General features: G+C 38.4%; 1 long non-coding RNA gene across 3 annotated transcripts; it reads left to right on the top strand.

Moving 5' to 3' along the window:
- The first annotated feature begins 1,852 nt into the window (after positions 1-1,852).
- LOC108492213 lies at positions 1,853-18,896 on the top strand. 3 transcript variants are annotated; one of them, XR_001873037.1, is made up of 6 exons: positions 1,853-1,939; positions 2,351-2,412; positions 11,217-11,333; positions 13,942-13,995; positions 17,034-17,220; positions 18,723-18,896. It is a non-coding gene; the product is annotated as an uncharacterized LOC108492213 (long non-coding RNA). The 3 variants fall into 3 exon arrangements; XR_001873036.1 differs by lacking the exons at positions 1,853-1,939; positions 2,351-2,412 and adding an exon at positions 10,901-10,936; XR_001873038.1 differs by lacking the exons at positions 1,853-1,939; positions 2,351-2,412; positions 17,034-17,220; positions 18,723-18,896 and adding exons at positions 10,901-10,936; positions 15,971-15,995.
- Positions 18,897-20,600: the final 1,704 nt, after the last annotated feature.

Genomic DNA, 20,600 nt, shown 5'->3' with positions numbered 1-20,600 from the left:
GAAACTGGCAAAATTTCTTCAACAGCACTGTTGAATTCCTATAATGTTAAAAATTATATCTATGTTTAAAAATAATGCACTATCATAGAGACTTTCCCTTCCTTTTTTTTCTTCTCTTTTTCCAGTTTAGTATTTCTTGCAACTTCTGTACCTTGACGTTAAAATTTGCTGAGTCCAGTTGAGACAAATGTGACCAGATGTCACATTTTGATAGTAATTATAAGAGACTTAGGTATTTTAGCTTCTGTCTTTTCTAGAGATAACATTGCACAAGAGAGATTCTTAAGTTAACAAAGCAAAAGAGGCCTTGTTCAGTTTCACTGGTTAAAAGCAACACTTTAAACATCACACGAAAATGAAGAAGCAATGGTGCTGATCATGAAGCACTGAGGTAAAACTCTGTGCTGCTCTCTAAGAGGCCAGCTATACACTGCACTAGCACATTTACTAAAACATCTTGGCAGAAGGTTCCCATGCAACATATTATGTTAGATTAATTTAAAGGTAGAAAAGGCATGGATAACTGTTGCAAGATCTGCATACAACAATGTAATAATAGACACAGAATTCCAGAGAACAGTAAGAGAAAAATGGTCAGATGATAAAGCATTTATCTGCAGTGGCTGCTTACTTAATTAGCAATAACCCTAATCTAATAAAATCAACATACTATGAATCATCTTGCCCAAGTTCATTCACCAGTGGTGTCAATTATTCAATAAGTGGACATTTGTGTATTTTTTTCCCTAGCTTTTAACATTGTTTCCTTTTGGGTTTTTTTCTTTTTTTTTTTTTTCTAAATTTTGGACTGGGCAATCACACTTAGGACGACAGGCTCTCAGTCAAATCCTTGTCTCATGCAGATTGGAATACAAGATCTTCTTGGTTCCCAGTCAATTGTATTGTTTTCATCAAATAAAAAACATCAGTGGAAAAAGTTAACCACTACATAAAAACCAAATAACTTGAAGCACTTTAACAATTGTGTATTAGTGCTGGCATGCTTCAAAAATAACTGCTGAACATTGCTAAGAGGACTGAAAGACTATATAATTATTTATGACAGGCTTTCATCATTTTTTTCTTCTCCTAAATGGGTGGTGTTAGTTGAAGGCCAAAGGAATATTGTGGAAATGAAAGAAGGAAAGCAGTGTTTTTTATAAGGCAATTGCCCTCCATCTTCATTCACACAGGAACAACTAAACTAAGCATCTCCTAGGAGGACCAGTGTTCAAAGGTGTTTGAATTTTTGATTCCATAATATGAAATCCATGGCTTTAAATAGAAAGAATGAAGAACCATGAATAGAAATGAATAGTAAACCATTTATTCCCATATCAGGAATATGTTCAAGTTGAGAAACGGTTTTCCATTCCATATTGGGATAAAACTGAGCCCTTTCAGACCTTTCTACTTTTTCAGGAAAAAAAAAAGGAGCAAGTGAAAGCTTTGCTTCCTCCCCTAATACTGCTGCTCACTTTCATGTCCTCTGAAAGAGCCAAGCAAATAGGGTGCCAGCATCCAAGGAAATGAAACTGTATCTGAAGTCCAGCTCTGCTAGTCTGATGCATCAGACTACTGTTCTCAGTACTTGACAAGCCTGTCACGCATTGCAAGAGCGTCCAAGAGTAATTCTGAGGTCAGATGCAATTAATTCTTCATACTTAAAATAGCCCACCCTAGAGCTCAGATGCATTTCCAGCCATCACTTTTCTGATGCTGACGTATTCCCACTAAATCTCTCAGTTAGAACACATTGACTCAGCTTCTGGACTCGCCCCCAGCCCTCTGCCGCAGGGTTAAGCAGAGCTTGTTGTTTGTTTGAGCACTCACTGCCACTAGCAGGACCCCAATTCACTCCCAACACACACACAACTCACAAATGAAAACTGGGGAGTAAAACATGGAGAAAAGGGAGGCATATAGATCCCACAGAAAGGTATTATACCTCTGTTGTAGGATTTCTTCCAGACAACTCAAAGACGGCCAGCTTCTGAAGTATGCCTAGGAAATATGTTCTTACAACAGCATCACTACTAGCCCACATCCTGGGGTATTAACTCAGTAGTGTTTATTTGGCTTTTTTGTCTCTAAATATCAGCACTACTTTTTGCTTGCATGCTACTATCCTTGTTTAATTTCACTGGACTATGTGCATGTGTAAAATTCAGCACTCACACAAGTATTTGCAACACTCTGGCCATTATTCGTCATGTCTTATTCACATTGGAATACCAGCAAATATGTAGAAATTAGAGTTTGTAATATTATGTTATTCCTTGTATTCCATGGCTGAAATAAAATATTTCCATGTCTAACATAAATAACGGAATTAATTCTTTTCCCTCAGTGAGGAATTTGCTGCTCCACCTAGAGGAAACAGTCTGATTTCTTCTGAGAAGAGGCCTGTTTGTGAGTGATGGGGTTGAAATCTGGTCACTGACAATGAATGATACCAATAATAATAAAAAGATACTTTAGAAGCATTTGAAAGATGATTACCCTACATAATCATTAACAATCTGTCACTTGCTGGGTCGTTTTGGGTACAAAGTCATTAAGACCATCACTAACAGCTGCTACCACCCTGAATGTCAGGGAAGTAAAATGTTGCAATAAAATCACATTCCAATTTTTTGGTTTCTCAGACTCAACCTAGGGATGTAAACACTTCTGGCCTCAGTATGGTTTTCCTGGATCTTCACTTTACAGCTGGAGCCCCCCATAAGAATTTAAACACAATAACAAAAGTTCTCTGCGGCACAGTATCAGCTGCACTTGAACATATCTGAGTATTGCTGGGAGAAATTAAGGCACTGCAAGGCTCAGTAAAATAAGCTATGAACATAAGTAGGTGAATCATCACTTTATTCCTGTTGCTTTTCAGATCAACTTTCTGAAACATTTTAACCCAGGCAGTAGAGACAACTGCATGAATCTGAATTCATAAACCATTTTGTTCTGATGGGAAAAATGTGTACGTAACTGCAGTAAACTAGAACATTTAGAATGTCTGCAAAATGGCTGAACGGCCAGGCCCCAGAGAGTGGTGGTGAATGGTGCTATATTCACTTGGTGATCAGCCACAAGTGGGTTTCCAGGGCTCAGTATTGGGGTCAGCTTTATATGTTTATCAATGATCTGCATGCTCAGGAAGTTCACAGATGACACCAGCTTGGGTGGGAGTGTTGATTTCCTGGAGAGTAGGAAGACTCTGCAGGGGGATCTGGACAGGCTGGATCAATGGACGAAAGCCAATTTTAAGAGATTTAACAAGGCCAAGTTCAAGGTCCTGCACTTGGGTCTTAACAACTCCATGCGGAGCTACAGGCTGGGGGAAGAGTGGCTGGAAAGCTGCTCAGTAGAAAAGGACTTGGGGATGCTGGTCGACAACAGCTGAACATGAGCCAGCAGTGTGCCCAGGTGGACAAGAAGGCCAATGGCAACTTGATCTTAAGGATCTTTTCCAACATAAATGATTGTATAACTCTATGAAATGTTGAGTGGCCGTTTTCTATTTAGTGCAATTAGTGGTTTATACCTCATTCAACAGTTGCCAGGGTACCAGGAAAGAGTCCTGAGTACGAATATGCAGTTCTTGATGATCTCTGATATATGGATGGTAGGACCTGGCTATTTTTGACTGATGAATCCTTGTGTGGCTGCAATGACCATGTAAGGCAAGGTGACCAAGGCTAGATCTTCCACTAAGAAAAACTGCTTAAAACGCTTCCTCCTCATATAAATTAAAATGCAAATATGTGTAGTCATAACAACAATCTGGAATGGAGGCACTGCCAAAAGCCTTGGAAGTCCCTTGAGACTTGCAGCAGATGTCCACAGTGAACAAGAACAGTTGTTATTGAGGTTATCAGCTTTTCTGGCCATTGCTGTATCTGGTCAACCAGAAGGTGAAGTGCAATTACAAAAACGAATATTATTGTACTAGGCCTTCCAAGAGATATGAACCATACAGGACTGTGCCCAGCAAAGACATCAGTGGTAATAGTTTCTAGTAATGGAGACCTTCCAACCTTATTCCTGGGGTTTCTCACACTGGTACAATAAGAAGAGATATTAGAGCACATGACCGTTCAAATAGTCTCCTGAGTCACATAATCCCAAGGTTCCTCAGGTTTTATATCAAATTCTGAAATTCGTGTTTTTATGCTCTTAGCACAATGACACTTGTATGGTAGTAAATATAGGCCAAAAAATGAACACATTTATGTTGAGGATATCTGTGTTAAATCCTCAGCTAGTTTCTGTTTCAGAAAAGAGGAACAGACACTACTCTACGCTGTCCCTGAGTTTGCTGGCCCATTTCCATATTGTCCTTTACTTCCCAGAGTAGGGACCAAGAGTGATAATCCAACTCAGATCAAATTAGATTCACACTAACTTATTTAGGTGACTCTTTGTGGTGACTCTGTGTGCAACATTTCTTCTGTCCCTGCACACTGGATGAGCAAGACAAGTCATGGTGACTGTTGACAGTCATTCTGTCCAGCAGTGGATAGAAAGGCAGTGAGGGCTGTGCTTGCTTCTCTCTGACCTTAGCTGACCAGCTGGCTATGCAGATAATACTCTGAATTTCCTAAAAAGGCATCTCAACCAGCATTGTTTGCATGTGGGGGCACTTATGGAAGAACCCCTCCCAGATTCTTCTCTGGGACAATAGGTCTCTGCACTATTCCCCCTCTGTGCCCTTGTCTAACTTCCATAATAGTCTAATGTGATTAGTAAGTATTGCTTTTGCAGCCAAATAGAAAGGGAGGGAGCATTATACAAAGTTTCCAAACAATACCAAATATTACATTGAGACTGCAGAGCAGTATTTTTGTTGTAAGAACAACAGCTTTTTTTTTTAATGAAATTGATTTAAGTAGAATCTGGAGTTTATTTGTTTTTTGGGTTGTTTTTTTTTCTACAAGGTACAGCAGCTGCTTAAAAGAACATTTCACCATAAGGAACAGGCTGATTCACTGCCTTTCTCCTGGGTACAGATTGTTGTCTTCTCCCACACAGTCTTCATAAATTAGGAAGAAAATTTGAAAGCATTACAATATATGTTTTTGATTGTTCCTGGCTTATGTAGTGGGATTAGACCTCAAATATCCAGTCTTTTTATAAGAAAATAATGGTCAATAAAATATAAAAGAAGAATAAAAAGCTACATTCTAAAATGCCTCAAGGTAACTGTGGAGACGTGGCATGATTTATACAGGAGGTGCAGTGAGTTCAATATCAGAGAATCACCTTCCATTTGTAAAGCCTGAAGACATTGAGTATCTCCAGGTCTTGAGTATCTCCAGGTCTTGGGACATTTTCCTCAGCTCTTCCATAAGGGCACAGGAAGGTGGGACTCTGTTACACCACTGTGTTCAAATGGACTAAGCTCTGACCTGCTTTAAGTCACTACACCAAACTTCATTCACACAAGAATTTAAATGTCTGAAACTGAAAGTGAAGTCACCCACAAACCTATCCAGATTCCTGTGTACAATTACCAATCTATAAGAACAAGAAAGACTAGCAGAAGGCTAAGCATCCGTGTCAATAGAAGGTCCTGGTTTTCCCTCCTCAACCTTTGTTTTTTTTCTATACAATGTATACTTAGTGCAGGAAACCAGTTAGTAAAACTTGCCTGAAACAAGATTTGGTTCCATGTTTCAGATTACAACTGAGATGTCAGAAGTAATTCACTCAGGAGGTGGCAGGATCCCTCCAGGATGGTTCAGCCCTCTGTTAGAATAATAAGTAAATAATCCCAGAAGCTTTTTGTTATTTTGTTTGGTTTTTTTTAACTACAGGCAACATGAGAAGGTTACTAGAAAGTTGCCACCATAGACACCGAAAGCATCCTTTCCTGATTTCTGGAAATTGCAATATATCACACTGTGATTCTATCAACAATCATTTTGAATCATTTGTTGAGATTCTCAGACAATGAAGACTATCTTTCTCCTAGAGAAATATAAAGATAGCTGAAGAAAATCATAAGTTCACAGCAAAATGCAACTCTATTAGTCTCATATGGGAAGGTGGTCTGCACTTAAGTGATATATAGCATTCAATTCCAGTGAGCTTTTCTTGCTAGGGAACAGTTGAAATGTCATTAACTTTTCCAATTGCAACAGCACACGTCAGAACAAGGACTGGAATACTATAGACCTTCAAACGTTTTTAATAGTATGGCATCATGAGTTAAGGGTGGAACTAACAGTAAAGAAAAATTATCTCCTGTTCAGCTCTGCTTCTGCCATAGCTGGGAGCATATGGGCAGTACAGTTTCTGGACTGTAAAAGAAAGAGAGATTTGAGATTACTGTGTTCAGTCCCAACAGACAGAGAGGAATATGGACCAGTATTTACTAACTTTCCTCTCCTTTCCTTCCAAATTATCAATTCTTCTAGCCCAGCTCCACGCTCTTTTCTTTAATTTCCTCCTCTTCAAACTTGACCCAGGGAAACTTTCCTCCCATAACCTATTTAGGAGGATTAACAGCAAGAGGAGTGTTGATGGTCTTTTGTTTGCAGTTTTAGTGCCAGGGAAGCAACTGAAAGGAAAATTGATCAAGGAAGAGTTTGTGCTTGTTGCTGTGTGTGCTAGTTGTGTGAGAGCTGTTCAGTGAGTTCGGGAGCTCATTGAGTATAGTCAAGATAGGCAATAAGCAGGGGTCACAAATACCAGATCCTTATAAGTCTTTGCTGAAATCAACTTTTAACCACATGCTCCCTGATGAGGTAATACCTTAACACAGAAGTGCATTCCAAGTGATGTTAAATATGCTTTATCTCTTCCTCTTTCATAAAGTCACAGAATTAGGTTGGATGGGACCTTGAAAGGTCATGTGGTCCAATCTTTCATGGAAAAGAGAGCCTAGATGAGGTTATGTAGCACCTTGTCCAACTGTTTGTTGGAAAACCTCCAACAATGATCTCTACCACATCCCTGGGGAGGTTGTTCCAGTGATAAATTGCTCTCCCAGGAAAAAAAATACTTTCTTATGTGGACAGGAAACTTGTCCCTGCGCAACTTGTAGCAGCTGCTCCTGGTGAAGAAAGAGACTCCATTCTCTTTACAGTTACCCTTTAACTACTGGAGTACTGTGACGTAGTCTCCTCTGAGCCTTTTCTTGCTGGCAGAAAAGACCTTGTTCCTTCAGTCTTTCCTCATAGGGCAGGTTCTCCAGCCCTCTTACCAACTTTGTGGCCCTCCTTTGGGCCCTATCCAGTCTGTCCATGTCTTTTTCAAATTGTAGGGACCAGAGTTGCACATTGCATTCTGAGTGTGGCCTGAGAAGTTCTGAGCAGAGTGGGATCCCATCTCTGTTCCTGCTAACAATGTCCCTGTGGATGCAGCCCAGGATCTGATTTGCCTTCATTGTGGCAGCAGTGTACTGCTGACTCCTGTCCAACCTGACCCAGGTCCCTTTCAGCAAGGCTGATCTCCCACCATACAGATCCTGGCCTGTGCTGGGCTCTTTCAGTTTTGAATTCCACCTTCAGGACATCACACTTGTCTTTGTTAAAATTCACACAGTGCTTGCTAATCCGCGCTTTCAGCCTGTCCACGTCACTCTGTAAGATGGCTTTCCCTTCTGACGTGTCCACCTTACCATGCAGTTTAGTGTCATCATCAAACTTGATAAGGGTTCTTTCAGTCTCATTATCCAAACCATTTAGGAAGATGTTGAACAGTATGGGGTCCAGTATTGATCCCTGGGGGATCCCACTTGTGACAGGCTGGTAGAAGCCATTGATCACCACCTTATAAATGCAGCCTGTGAGCAAATTTCCTACCCATCTCACAGACTACCCACCAAATTTGTGCCTTGCCAGTTTGTCCAGGAGAAGGCATCAGAAAAGCGTCAAACGCTTTGCTGAAGTCCAGTCTTTATTGCACCTCTGCCTTAGTCAGCATTCAAACCTCAAAGTATCCCAGAAACAATGCACGTCTTCAACATTTTTCATTTTCATCTTTCTGTTCTGCACAAAAAAACCCCTGCAACTGTAAAGACTCGTGCTTTCTCCTCTACCTTTAGCTTAAAGATAAGGCATAGAGTCTACTTAGGCATCTTTTATTTAATTATCAGTATAATTTTAACTTTGTATGTATGGCCAGTCTTCGCGAGCGAAGATTTGGGAAAGGTCATTAACCCTTCGAGCCTGCGCAGTGGATTTTTTAGGTGAGACACAGCGTGCGCTGAACTGAGCCCACCCTTTAATCCTAAGGTTCATCTGCCGGGGCCGAGCAAGCTTGGACAGTGGCAGTGAGGTCCTCAGAACGTAGGTTTGTTTAGAGTGACCTTCTCTTAGATGGATTGCCTTACAGGGCTGACGAGCTCCATCTGCCCGGGGGACTTTTACCCTGACCGGGAATCGAACCTGGGCCGCAACGATGAGAGTGCTGCATCCTAACCACTAGACCACCAGGGGTCCCAATTTTAACTTTAAGTGAATAGTAAATACATCTGAAACTTAAAGTAGAAAAATGAACTTTTATGTGAAGGCAGATATTTTTAACTCTATTTTTCACAGCTATTTGGAAAAATCTTCTAGAAAATTGGCTTTCCTATTTGTTCTGTGATATATATGCAGAAATCTGTCTTGCTCTTCAATCTGATTTTCATCACGAAGTTGATGTTTTTTGCCTTAGGTGTACAATCAATTCCCAACTTTCTAATCATAGAATAAATGAGGTTGGAAGGAATATCTGGTGGGCATCTAGTCCAACCCCTGCTTGAAGCTGTCTAGGTAAACCAGGCTGGTCAAAGATTTACTAAGTTTTTAATATTCCCATTGATGGAGATTCTGTGCATGACTTCAAATATTTTACCATGCTTGCAGTTAAAATATTTTTCCTTGCATGTAATTCATGGTCAAATATAAATATACCACTACACAGTTTTCCGGGAAAAAAAGGTAAAGGAAAAGATCTTACAGCTCACTAACATCTCCTCTACTGAAGCAGCCATTTTACTACGTGTCTGCTTTTTCAGGTCCAATATAATGAGATGTTGCAACTGCCTTCAGCAGTATTTCTGTCTTCTGAAATAGCCAGTAGCTACTTTTTGTTATGATGGAAAAAGCTGACTTTCAATATTCACAAATCCACGCATTCACACAGATACTACTAGCATCACTATGTAGTCTGTTGGAATTAGTCCAGGATAACCTCTTCAGGTCATACATCTGTAGCACCAACAGAGTAAACTGAATACATACATAGCTTTGCAGAGGAAAAATAACAAGTTTTCACTTCCAATTTTCATGGTTTATTCTAAAGCACAGTATCATGCAGTCAGTCCACACAGAGCTGAGGTATTTACATTTCTAACTCTCTAGGCATTTTAGTACCTCAGACCTCAAGCTATATTCCAATCTCCTCAGTATGTTTTGTTTTCCATTGGAGTTGGAATTAACCACAGATCACCATTGTAAACCATCCTTCAAAAGGACAGTGAGGTCTCATCTGTTTTCTTCTGATATCGGGAAGCCCTTGTTACACTCAAACATAATCTCATCAGCCAGAGGTTCGAGAGATGGTTTTCCTTTGCTTCAATCTGTGCCATGCTCCACCACATCATGTCACAGCTGAGGTATTGCCTTGACTCCACTTCTTCCTTATCTCCTTCCTTCAAGTCAGCTTATGATCTCTTTTAACTGTTTCTTAAGCCTCTCATAAAACCTTTATCAAAAATGTTTCCATGCCTTTTTTCTATCTTGTATGCACTTGTAGAGTACTTTCTACCACATATAGACTTGACATCTACTGCTTTGACAAAAGGAAACATAAATTTCACTTTTGAAAAGACTATGTTTACTACATAATTTTATGTCTTAACATTTGTAGACTCTTCTGTGCATCACATCACCGTATGGACTCTGACCACCTCTCAGAAGTCATAAATACAGTTGAAGTGATGAGATGATTACAGTTTATCAACTATTAAAACTGTTTTGTAGCTGAGTTAAGATCTAAAGCTGCATTTTTATCACTTCCTTCTGTAACATATTTATGATAACAGATGAGAGTGCTTTTCACAGCATGACCACAGAAAAATCATTGCAAATTACATGTCAGAAATGGACTCTGGTTTTCAGTAGTGCTAAATGTGTGCAACTTCCATCAGCTTCAGCTGATGGTGAGGATGACATCTGCCTGAACATTGAGTTTTAAGACTAGAATTCCTTTGAACCCATGTGGGTAACTGTAAGTTGGATAATCAGTGAACAATCATCTCATACAAAGCATGTGAGTGTCACCCTACTGTATCTCTGTCTACATGACTACAAAGGGGGTCTGGGGTGACCAGCTCATTTGCTGGCATCTCCACTGGAGTAGTCTAAAGTTAGATGAGAATTATTTCATTTTCTGTCCCAATTTATCACCAAAAAATGAAAATCTATAGCCCATTTCCAGAGCTGCAGACTACAGGAAGATGGTGGAAGAGGTAGGATATGACTGTCCTGATTTTTTGTCCAATCACAGGTAACATATTGTCCACTCCTCCGCCTCATTTATAATACAAAATCTTCAGTTTGAACTCATCTTTGTCCATGACTGCTGACTTCTGTTACCCTTTCATAAGCATATCATATCTATATTGTCCTATGTGGCAAATAAAAGGTCTTTTCAGGGTCAAACTGATGAGACCCACAGCCATTAGTTATAAGAGACCAAAAATAAAGATGAGCTGAATATAGCAAATAGGAATTATTTGGGTATCACCTATCACCTCAAAATAGCAGAAGGCATGGTTGCTGAGAGAAAGAGATACAAATATAGTTTAGAAACCTTATATAGTTTTATAAATAACTAGATAAGTTTATATATAGATAGCTATTAAATACATTTGACACTATAAGGAGCTCTCTCTGCTTCGCTCCATAGAGAGAGGAACATTTGTGAGACAGTACACTAATATGGGGTAGTCATAAAATTTTAATGTCTTATATCTGAAGCATTTTTATTACTCATTAGAGTTCTGAGTATTAGTGATTTCAGTGGCCTTCCCAAATGGAGCACACTGGCTCTCCAAATTTCCACTGTCACAATGTGGTTAAGGAGCACTTCCTTTATAGCACTTGTAGTCTGTGAGTGCATTTTCTCTATTTAGCAGGGCTGCACAATCTGATAGGTATCCTGAATTTGTAAAAACACATGAAATTTTGTGATTTCTAAAAAGAAAATTTATTTTGTCTTTCTAGGTCAATGTTTTAAATGCAGATTTCAGCTACAGAAGCTACACCAGTGACAACTATGAATATGGATATGACAACAAGCTTGGAATTACAAGGTTGACATCAATGGCTGTATTAATATGAGTGAGTAGGGTACACAAAAAGAACCAAATGGGTGAAAAAAATAAAAATATTATTTAGGAAAATGTTTAAGCAAAATATCTTCATGTGTATTATGTGGCGTCCTACTTTTTTTAATTTTAATAAATCTTACATCGGTTTATTCAGTGTTACAATATAATATGATAATCTTCAAAGTTAGGCCTCAGAGAAGCTTACCTTAAAATAAAATTTAAAAAAATTCCAATACTTGAAGCATATTCTATTTTGCTAGAAATGTATTCAAACTACCTAATGATATTGTTATTGCTTTGGGGCTTTTTTAAAGGAATTATAGAATTCCTTTGTGGTAACTATAGCTACTGTAGTTGAATCTTTCCAACCATATTTGCAAACATAGACACCAATCATTCAATTTCATTTTTTTCATGTTCTGTGTATCATTTGAGAAAGATTTTGTGGGTTTTGTTTACTCATTATGCTTGAGTAATGGTTGCTATTTGCTTTAAATTAAGTATACACACATACCACCATATTTTTAAGTGAATAAAAATATTTTGGTCATCTAAGATAAACTCATAAAAGTGAGCAAAAATTATAACTCTAAAAATACAATATTTGGGACCTTTTAGAAAGCAACAGAAACAATAGACTGTGACATAGAAGACTAACAAAACAATGTAAATACAGACTCTGCTATGTGAAATTTTTTTTATTTCAGGCAAAAAAAACACAACAAGGAGGCCAGATAATATATTTGTTGAAAAGCAAAGAATAAAGAAAATTATAATAATAATAAAAAGAACATCTCAGAAGTAAAGACTGCTAAATAATCAGATAATCAAATGTGAACTTAAACACCTTTTTTTTATTGAATGTTCCTAATGTACTTTCTATTAGGAAGAATATCACCAGACAAACACTCTTTAAGAAACTTGTACTTTGGCTGAAGGCTGAGACCAAGAATTGTAGTTCTCATAGAAATTATTAGAAACTGTTTAAAATAATAAACAAATGTGGAAAGAATGAAAGTGAATGACTGATTTTCATGTTTGTAAATGCATCTGCTTATAAGCTAAACAACAAAAATTATAGCTAACTTAAGTTGGTGAAAACTGAAGGTCTATTTTGAGGAATAAATCTTTCACCACTACTGATGTTTCTTGCAAGGGGTGTCTTCCTTTTTTGCTCTGATTCAGAGCAGATGGCACCACCTTTTGAACACACTAGTACAGCTAGTATCTTAAAGTAAGTGACACCACCACCAATCGTCAAAGGCCCTGAAAATTTTGTTAAATAGGGTTTCAAATGATCCTAGAAAACAAATTTCAGATGAAAGCAAAACACATAAATGCCATCCCTTCTGATCTGGTCCAGATGTAAGAACCATGATGAGGAGAATATATTGTCTTTTTAAATTGGTGAGGATATCACTGAGCATGCCAAGCAGACACAAGGGACTGTAACACCACTTGTAACAGATGAATTACAGTCTTTCTTCAGATGAATTTTTCCAGCTGTAAATGGAGCGAAGTGGGAGTGGAATATAAGTAGAGTATAAGTGGTTTCCCAAACCCTACAGGCAACACCAGAAGCCCTGGAGTCCTGAGTGATGCATCCATTGTAAATGCAATGCTGTTAAACTGTGATTTAAAGTCTTTTCTAGTCCCCTTAGAGAAACTGGCCAGTATCTAAAGGCTGATATTACAAATTTCATTTCCTATTCCCAGAAACTATTTAATCTTATAATACTTTCCATTAAACTTAGAAAAGGAAAAAAGGGAAAAGTCACTGTCCTGGCCCTATGACAACTGCAGCTGTGAATCTTTCCCTTTGCATTAATTTAGGAAACAGAAGAATCAGGAAGGGAATATCCTGACATTTTCAAATCTCAAAATATAATTTCATTTCAGTTCCAAAGTGATAGGAAGTATTTCCATGTGCAGTATATGCATGTTAAAAGTGAGGCCACAGTCTGAAAGTCAAAGGAATATTATTATGTGGGAAGCCTTACAGCTAATTTGTTTAGCAAATCTCTATCCAAAATGGTACTGAAGTCTCATTTTTACTTCTAGAAAAAGGACAGATTATAAATATAACACATTAGAACATGATACCATCCACAGTATATGTTAAGAGGAAGTTCAAGAGATACGTTAATTAAGTAGGTAATGATCTCTCCTAGTAACTAATATATTATTCTTTCTACAATTTACTTATATAGCACAGGATCACATTATATATTTTATAAAAAACAATACATTTTTAAAGAAGGACATAACTTCTTTCATTACACATAATTGAAAAAAATCAAAATTCTATTGTGATCAAACACTGAAAAAATTTGAGGTCATGGCTGATTTAAGAGCATTGTTTTCATTGTGATTACTTATTTTTGGGTCACCTGTTTTTCATAGACCTGGAGAAACATTCTACATCTGATGTCTGGAAAACTCTGAGTAGATTGCCTCAAAAAACTCCAAGGTCCCTAATACAGTCTAACGTTTCTTTTCCTGTGCAATGATTACTCTTTCTCTCTTTACCTCGTGAAGAGAAAACTGCAATGATTCTTCTAGGTCACTCCATGGAAGGTATGAACTCAGTTATGTAAAGTTTGCTTTTTTTCTTGTAGGACAAGATGGAAACATAGATGGCATGCATCTATGCCTGCTACTTCTTTCACATGGTAATAACAGGAATAAATGGAAATTTTGTTAAATGTTGTGATTTGTAGTAGTGTTATTTTCCATGTTTAACAGCTCTCCAGCAGGATAAGGCACAAATCTTTAGGTTTTTTCTCTCCTTTATTTTACTGATTACAATGCTGTTGCATCGCATGAAGGAGGAACTATCCTGAGATAGAATTATATCAACTGTTTTGATTCAGGTACAGGTGAAGAGGAAATGTTAGGCTCAATTAGAGATTAAAAGCTGAAAAGCAAAGTAAATAACTGAGAGATTAGTTGTACTGAGCCCCATCCCAATGATCGCAGGCTGTATAGCTTAAAATTAACTTTGCTATATTTTTAACATATACACATCACAGCATAAGACAGTATAGGTGAATGCTATTTAGAATTACATTCTGGGCCAAGGAAAATTAAATTCATTCTTTTAACACGTAATACAATATCACCATATGTTCAAAGCTCAGATAATGTAGGCCACTCCAAAGTTTTATCCCCTGTCAAGGCGAGAATGGGAAATTGTAATGGATTTTTGTTCAGATCAGAGCTGATTTTATAACCTATCCCACTAAATGGCATTACATTCACATGACCTGATTTTACATAACAGAGTTATCATAACACAACTCACTGAACACAGAACCTTCATTTTGCAGTAGCAGACAATATTTAGACCATCATTATTAACTGCTCTATGCAGATTTGTTTCCCTGTGTCAGCGAAATTAATTGTGTTCTTCTTTCCTTTTAAAACACATTAAAAGAACCTGATTGTTTATTTGTATATCTATGTTCCAAAATGACTCTTTAACTAAGATCTTACTGAAGCTGTCACCTAGGACATTGCTACAATCCTTCTATTTTCAGATGGGTTTTTTAGTAAATGAGGTCTTTGAATTCATCTGTCAGTACTATCTAATAACCATCTAATCAGGTAGCCAGTTACAACAAGATATGACAACAGTAGAGGTCTCAGAGATATCATGTTCCTGTATGTTTTGTAAAGACTGGTGGCTAGAAAGGAGGGGGGGACCCAGATCAGTGCCAATGCGGTTTAGGGATTGACTTGCCCTGCAGAAGCCCTTGTCAGCTTTCTATCACTAGGTAAGTCAGTCAGTTCATAGGTAGGTCTAAACATGCCACAACAAGTGGTGCCTAATGTGACAGGCAAAGAATGTGTCATGAAATTGTTATGGCTAGCATAGTATTTCTCAGCTAGTTTTGTTTCAAGGATTTCTTAGCCATTTCAAAAAAATACCTTCCTCTTGCGCAGGACAGTCAAAGAGTATTTTTTTACTTTTTTTTTTTTATCACTAAGCTAAAACTAGTGTCAGCTCTGAATTTTAGTTGACTGCTTCTGTTTACCCAATTTTGCGTGAACATTTGCTTGCATATTGTAGTGGGTTGACCCTGGCTGGATGCCAGGTACTTACTACAGCCAGTGTCTCACTACCCTATGCAACTGGACAGAGGAGAGAGAAAAAAACAATGAAGGATTCATGAGTTGAGATAAGAGATGGGATAGGTCACTGATCCACCATCACGGGCAAAATAGACTCAAATGGATGTTAGTTGAATTTATTACAGGGTCAGAGAAAAAGAGTGAGAAGTAAAATAATCTTAAAAACACCTTCCCCCCAGCCCTTCATCCTTCCATGTTTTCCCTCCTCCCCCTAGCGGTGCAGGGGGTTGGGGAATGGGGGTTGCGGTCAGTTGTTGGTTCTGCCGCTGCTCAGGGAGAGGAGTCCTTCCCCTGCTCCTGTGGGATCCCTCCCACTGGAGACAGTCCTTGATGGATCTCTCCAGCGTGAGTCCATCCCTCAGGTAGCCGGTATTCACAAACTGCTGTGCCGTAGGTCACTCCTCCATGGGGTGCAGTCCTTCATGAATGAGCTGTACCTATGTGGGTCCCCCATGGGGACCACAAGTCCTACCTGGGAAAAACCCGCTCCAGTATGGGCTCCTCTCTCCACAGGATACCACGGTCTCTGTCCCGTCCTTCTCCACGGTCCTATCTCCAGCAGGACCCTGCTCCGTCTTGGGCCTCCCATGGGGTCACAACCTCCTTTGGATATCCACCTGCTCCAGCATGAGTTCCTCCGTGGGCTGCAGGTGGATCTCTGCACCCCAATGGTGCTCCACGGGCTGCAGGGTCACAACTGTTCCACCATGGTCTGCACCAGGGGCTGCAGGGGCCTCAGCTCTGGTGCCTGGAGCACCTCCTGCCCCTCCTTCTGCACTGACCTTGGTGTCTATGCTGTTGTTCACATGTTCCCACTCCAATCTTCCCTGGCTGGAATTCTTTCTGCACCACAACCTTCTGTTCTTAAATATGTTATCACAGAGGTGATATCACTCCTAATTGGCTTGGCCTTGGCCAGTGACAGGAAGCCCGTCCTGGAGTTGACTGGCATTGGTTCCACAGGACAGGGGAACCCTCTAGCAGCTTCTAACATAAGCCACCCCTGTAGCCCCTCCCTGCTACCAAAACCCAGCCATAGAAACTCACTACAGGATCATATCTACAAAATAATATGCTTAACTAGAGATGTGATTCCAAGTCACGAACTTGTTTACATCTCTGTTGCTGGCTTCCCTACATTATTGTTCAGTTGAAGTTCCAGTTCCACTACACATATGTAAGAGTTTTGCGGTATTTTTTCAGGGTTTTTATTGGAAATCGTCTGGATTTCTGTGGACTACTAGTAGCTCAAGGATCACCAGTTGCAAAACACTAATTCAGGAACCCTGGGGCATGGAAGGATGGGAGGTATCAGAAAAGAGGCTTTCAGGTCTACAGAAAGACATAAGGAAACTAGTAAGCAGAATATAGAGGGAAAAATGCAATAGTGGGTTAGTAAGAGATGAAAATCAGAAAATACAGGTTCATGAGATTCATGAGAATTCTTCCATCCTGGTGTTCTAACATAATCTTTTAACATGGTTTTTAGTATTAAGGTTTGGTTTAGGGAGGAACAGATTTTACTACTTTTGTCAATGAAGTTTCTAATTTTATTTTTTTTTTAATTTCTTACTAGATTTTGAATTGGTCAGAGCTCCACAGAATCTTCTCCAAGGGATGCCAATGGTAGAATGCCTCTTGATGCTCATGGGAGCTGCATTGGACCAGCCTTGTATCCTTTCCACACACTTACTTGTTTTTCAGGTTTCCCTGGCCAAAAATGCTGCATCACTCTGCACATCTTAATTCTGTTAGTAAAAAAAGTAAATACATGTGACTATTTAAAATTAAGAATAAAATGGATTTTCCCTACCTCTTTTTTGAGGCAATGCCAAGGCTAAAATTTCATTCTGAGTGTCTAAAAGGTTATGTGCAAGGTCCATACAGTAGGTTGGACAGTACACGACATTAATTTCTTATCACTGAAGTGTAACATTATTAATATGTGCTGAACATGGTGTCTGACAGATAACACTGGCCACAGCTAGACAGCATGAAAGGTCCTTTAGAAAGAAAATGTTTAAAAAATGTCCTTACTAAGCATTAAAGAATACTGAAGTAAAGAGAGTCTGTGCTGTGAGGTTAGTGGGAAAGGGACATTTTGGTGAAAAACAAGACTGGATCTGCTATTTTCCTCATGTTATATGCCTAAACACATATCAGCTGGAAGATTTGCTTAATTTGAATGTTAATATCAATTACCAAAAACTACTTGGATCAAGTAAAATGTTTTTCCTTCTCATAGTTGGTCTTGGATTAACATCCACTGCCTTAGAAATGTCCACCTAAAGTCTTGAAAAGAACAAGTCAGACAACGGATTGAATTCACGTGTTACTTCTCCCCATTGTTTAAAAAGCCCCACTAGACAACAAGTTAAAATAAATAAATAAAGTAATTCAGAAGGGCATTTTAAGAGCTGGACAAGTCATTTGATAGTGTATGCTATAGTTTCTTTCTTTTCTGACCATGCATAAATAATCTTGTGAATTTGCAGCTTAGATAGCCCAAGTTGTCTAACAAAAGTACAGTTACTCATGAATAATTTGGATTTCAACGTGTGTGTGAAGAAAATGGCTCAACACAAGGCTTTTTGTATTAAAGCCATCTGTGACTCACAGTATCATCATGCATGATATGGGGTCATTGTGTGAAAGCAGTAGTGCATGAAAGGCCATGGAAATGGCATATGAAAAGCCACTTCAGGATGCCATGCACAGTTTCTGGGAATGCTAATGATATCGGGTTTGAGGAACAGTGATGTGCTTACAAATCCTACTGGTGTTGGAATCAGCTGTCTTTTCCATACTTAATATAGTTGTACATGAAATTTTGGTGCATTGTAATGACGTTATTAGCACGAGTTCTTTACTTGGGTATGAGAAAGATGTGAGTCATGCAGCTTCTCCAAAAGAGAGCAGAAGAAATGTTGATAGCACACTAATATGCATTCTGTATTCATGATATGTATTCCAGAAAAAATGTTGCTTTGAGGTATGCTAGGATGTCCTTAAGAATTATGTTGAACAGTTTTTTCTTATCTGTGTCTGCCCATCAGTATTTTGTAAACAAATATTGGAGTCCATTAAAATCACATATAGAACTCATTGATTTCAACAGTTCCACATTTTATCCTGTATGTTCTGAAGCATTTTATCCTGTAAGTCTCCCAAAGAAGAGATATAAACACATTTGAAACCTAAAATAGATTTTATGCACAAAATTAATAATTTACATATAAATAAATATTGTCTTCTTCTCCCATAGCCTTTTACCCATGAATTTGAAGAACTTTGCAAGTCTGCATAAATATATTTATGAAAGTTTGACTGCAGATTATATAAAGATTCCTCCATTTTGACACAAATCAAATTAATCCTCTTTGAATCTTCACTGAAATGGTGATGCTAGGCTAAATAAATCTCTTTGAATTCTCATTAACTGTTAGTACAGCTGATTCTTTGACTGGTTCATTAGCATGCTTGGTGGCATATGCTCAAAAAGAAGAAAAAGAAGAAAAAAAGAACTCTACAATTTAATACAAAACAGAACAAAGCTGTAGATTTCGGTCTTTGTCTTGTACACACTGTAAGGTACATGGAGCAATGATCTAACTTAAGCATTGCATGAGGTTCTTCTGAATTGCCATTCAAATTGTTTCCTAATTTTGACAAAGTATAACTTAATTACTCAGCTGCATATAGATTTTCATCTGTCAAACTCAGTTAAAACTATGGAGGAAAAAAGGGGTAATTTATCCGTAGTATAATATTAACAAATAGATACCAGTAGCTAAGTTTGCTTCTTTGCAATAAAAGAACATACTTCAGCTTTAATGATTCTTAGAAACAAAAGGAAAAGTCATGCGTTTATCCCATGAACATCTCAGTGAGATAATTTTACATTCAACTTTCAAGAATGGGAAATTCTCATCCAATTGCCTGTCAGTCACACAGATATGCTCAAATTGTCTACTAAAGAAAATACATAATGTGGATAAAACACTACTATATTTAATAATCAATTATCCTCTGAGCAGCTATATAACTTAGATGAATTGTAACTGTATTTAGCAGAACTCAGAAGAAAGAAATGCACAAGACCAAGAGGAATATGGAACAATCAGCAGCCATTTTCCACGTTACATGTCAACAACAGTAAAACTGCACAAAGATTTCTGCATTCCATTTCCATGATCTAATATTGCTCCACAGAATGAGTTCAGTTCCTTGGCTTGTGGCAAAGGTGGGTGGAATTTCCAAGAGGTCTCCATTTACATAAACACCCTGCACAGCCAGACTGAGCATCTGTGATTGAATGTGATGGGATGCACCACACACACCAAGCACAGCCACGGGCATCAAACTGCCTGAGTAGTCTTTTAGGAGAACAGAATCATTAATAAGTTTCACTTTAAGCATAATGCCTGCTATCATGTTTCTTGAATTTCATGAGCTAATCTAAGTTGCTTCTTCTTATTATACAACTGTACTTCAATACAATCCTGAAGACTGCTTCAGGATGTTTCTTACAGCTTCCCAGTATTTATGAATTGTCACAGAAAACCATTCCAAAGGCACATCTAGATGTAGAGAAGACCTAGGATTTATCAGCTCGTCCCAACTCAAAGAGAGGAAAACTACTCATTGTAGGGATATCTTCACTGTAAAAGTGAAAACCTAAAATCCACACGGCAAATAACCTTGTGTTGTTATCCCTATTAATAGCATCTTGGAAAACAGCTACAGCTTTATGTTATTTTCCTTTTGGGATAATCAGAAAACTCCTTCTCCTCTCAGTTCCCAGAGTGATGCCCAGAGTGATTGCTGGCAGAGATGGAGTTCAGTTCCCTTTCCTTCTGGGTACCCAGAAGGCTCCCTCTGTCCATTCATATCAGTGCTCATACTTCAAATACTTCTCATACAAGCTACTGTCCTAGCTGAGATGAAAAGCCCAGGATAATGGGATAAAAGCTTTATTTCACGGATTTTTCCAACCTAAGCACATTCTGAAAGTTATGCATTAAGGAGTTGACTTTCTTTTCCTCTTTCTTTTTTATCCTTACCTCAGGGTAAAGTGAGGAACAGCAGCCACACTGAAGGGAAGTGAGAGCAGTGTACCAAGCTCTGTAGAAACAGAAAGGAA

This window comes from Lepidothrix coronata, unplaced genomic scaffold (assembly GCF_001604755.1).
Source record: "Lepidothrix coronata isolate B3197 unplaced genomic scaffold, Lepidothrix_coronata-1.0 Scaffold9, whole genome shotgun sequence".
Lineage (NCBI taxonomy): Eukaryota > Metazoa > Chordata > Aves > Passeriformes > Pipridae > Lepidothrix > Lepidothrix coronata.
Note: the sequence above shows the minus strand (reverse complement) of the source record. Positions and strands in the feature narration are given on the sequence as shown.